The sequence below is a fragment of the Lampris incognitus genome, chromosome 3, assembly GCF_029633865.1.
Source record: "Lampris incognitus isolate fLamInc1 chromosome 3, fLamInc1.hap2, whole genome shotgun sequence".
NCBI lineage: Eukaryota > Metazoa > Chordata > Actinopteri > Lampriformes > Lampridae > Lampris > Lampris incognitus.
The window spans coordinates 51,012,487-51,015,666 of NC_079213.1; the positions used below are offsets into that span (position 1 = coordinate 51,012,487).

At 47.5% G+C, this 3,180-nt stretch overlaps 1 pseudogene; it reads left to right on the forward strand.

The window, feature by feature from the left end:
* The first annotated feature begins 1,154 nt into the window (after positions 1–1,154).
* LOC130109754 (filamin-B-like) lies at positions 1,155–2,600 on the forward strand (annotated as a pseudogene).
* The last annotated feature ends 580 nt before the right edge of the window (positions 2,601–3,180 follow it).

Here is a 3,180-nt window from a genome sequence, read left to right on the forward strand (position 1 = left end):
CACCACCTGGAGCTCAATCTGGACATGACATAGCTGATGTTCCTCATGAGGAAAGGTTGCCCGCACCGAGACCTGGCTATCACCATTGACAACACCGTGGTGACGCCAACTCGAACTGTGAGGAATCTGGGTGTGATCCGTTCAACCGCCCTAAGTTCTTCCACACAACTCCCCTTCTCATGTCCCTATACTGGCTCCCAGTAGCTGCTCGCATCCAGTTTAAGACTCTGGTGCTAGCCCAGCATTTCTCAAACCTCTCCTGGAGGACCACTTGTCCTGCATGTTTTAGATCTCTCCCTGCTCCAAACACAGCTGATTTAAATTATCAGTTTTGTTATTAGGCAGCTTCGGGAGCTCATAACGAGTTGATCATTTGAATCAGCTGTGTTGGAGCAGGGAGAGATCTAAAACGTGCAGGACAAGTGGTCCTCCAGGAGAGGTTTGAGAAACGCTGTGCTAGCCTACAGGGCAGTGAAAGGAACAGCTCCTTCCTAACTCCAGGCCATGGTCAAGCCCTACACCCCCGCCCGACCACTTCGCTCTGCTGCCTCGGGACGCTTGGTTGCCCCGTTGCTCAGAGGCCCTTGCTGCCGATCGACCAGGTCACGGCTCTTATCTGTCCTGGCCCCACAGTGGTGGAATGAACTCCCCACTGATGTCAGGACAGCGGAGTCGCTGCCCATCTTTCGGCGCAGGTTGAAAACTCACCTCTTTAAGAAGTACTACCCTGTTACTTGCTCTTAGCACTTATTGTATTCACTCATAATATATATATATATATATATATATATATATATATATATATATATGTATTTCTTGCACTTTTACTTTAGCACTGGTTTTGCTCTTAGATGCTTGTTTAGATGCACTTATGACCTCTGATGACTAGTAGTTCTCCTGATATCCTACATTAAATGCACTTATTGTAAGTCGCTTTGCATAAAACCGTTGGCTAAATGATTGCAATGTAATGTAATGTAATACATTTTATATTCCCATATGGGGCTGTGTCAGTGAGAAACTTCTCTGTTGCTTGCACTGTGTCACTCTTATTTTTCATAAAGTAGACAAACACTGCACTGGAATAATCATCAGTGAATGATAACGCAAACCTATACCCGTCTCTGGACTCCGGGTCTATTGGTCCCGCTACAATGCATCCGGAAAGTATTCACACCCCTTCACTTTCCCCAAATTTTGTTGTTACTACCTTATTCCAAAATGGATTAAATTCCTTTTTTTCTCATCAATCTACACACAATATCCCATAATGACAAAGTGAAAAAGGCTACTGAACCAGGAAATTACATAATCAACATCAAGTTTGCTGATCAGCATGTGCCAGGGAGTGCATTCACAGTGAAGGTAACAGGCAAGGGCAGGATGAAGGAGAGCATCACCAGGAAGAGGAAAGCAGCATTAGTCGCTAATGTTTGCAGCCAGTGTGATCTCAGCCTAAAGATCCCAGAGATCAGCATAGCAGACATGACAATCCAGGTGACTAGCCCGTCCAGCCAAATCCACAAAGCTGACAGTCATCATGGAGGGAGAGAACAACACCTACTTTGTTCGCTTTGTGGCCACTGAGACGGGTGTGCACACGGTGTGTGTGTGAGGTACAGCAGCGTGTACGTGCCTGGCAGCCCATTCCAGTTTACTGTTGCTGCACTTGGAGAAGGATGGGCACATAAGGTTCATGCAGGAGGGCCAGGCCTGGAGAGAGCTGAGGCTGGAGTACCAGCTGAGTTCAGTATCTGGACGAGGGAGACTGGGGCTGGGGCCCTCAGTATTGCTGTGGAGGGACCCAGCAAGGCAGAGATTGTCTTTCAAGACCGTAAGGATGGGTCCAGCAGAGTGTCCTACATTGTACAGGAGCCTGGAGACTACGAGGTGTCAATTCGTTTCAATGGTAGTCACATCCCTGGTAGTCAAATTAAGATCCATTTAGGACAGACAGCCAGGCCGGGGACCCAGGGAAGGTCTCAGCCTATGGACCAGGCTTGGAAGGAGGCCCCACAGACACCGCATGTGAATTTGTAGTGAACACCAATAATGCGGGCCCCGGGGTTCAGGCTGTGACTGTGACCATTGACTAAGGTAAAGATGGACTTTGTGGAGTGCATGGAGGGCTACAGAGTCATCTACACCCCTATGGCCCCTGGAAATGATCTCATCTCCATCAAATACGGTGGACCTTATCACATTGTGGGAAGCCCCTTCAAGGCTAAGATCACTGGTTCCAAGTTGGTGTCCAGCCACAGTAGGCATGAAACCTCTTCTGTGATGGTTTACACTGTGACCTGCGCTATCAGCTGTATTCAGCAAGGAGTGCCCATTCAGTCAGATGCCAGCAAGGTCATGGCTAAGGGCCTTGGCCTGATCAAGGGCTTCATTGGACAAAAGAAGAGCTTTAATGTTGACTGCAGCAAAGCAGGATGCAACATGATCCCAAGGTCCCTTGCGAAGAGATCCTAGTAAAACACTTGGGCAACCGCCCCTACAATGTTAGCTACCAGCTCAAAGAGAAAGGAGAATACATATTGGTGGTCAAGTGGGGAGATGAACACGTCCCTGGCAGCCCCTACCATATCACTGTCTAACACTAGATGCAGTTATTAAAAAAAATAACTCATCATACCACTTTTAATCAACTTAATTTCTGTTTTGAACCTTAGCTTATCATAGCCCATGGCAACACTGTTTACAAATTACCAATAATTATTGGGTTTTCTTACCTTATCACCATTTGACCATCAAGAAACCAAGCTCCTATCTCAGTGGTCACCCTTACCTTATATAGACGTCATTTTCCTTAGTCTTTGAAACTAATCCCTTTTAATATCACTAAACCAATGTCCCAAGGAATGCATTGACACAGAATATTCCTTACCTCATCAAATTCACTCTACGTCCCTCTTTTCAACCATCCCTTAATTGTATCCCACTTCCGACATCAATGTAGTGAATTCGAGGGGCAGCCGGGATTGCCGCAGCTGAGACGCGAACTCGGGTCTCCCGCACCACGGGCGACTACGTTAACCAGTCAACTAAAGGGTCCGACCCAGATTCGCGTCCCGGCTGCCCCCTGAATTCACTACATTGGTGTCAGAAGTGAGATGGAGACAGTGGCGGCTGGTGCTAAAAAATTTTGGGGGGGAGCGCAGCCTTGGCGCAGCACAC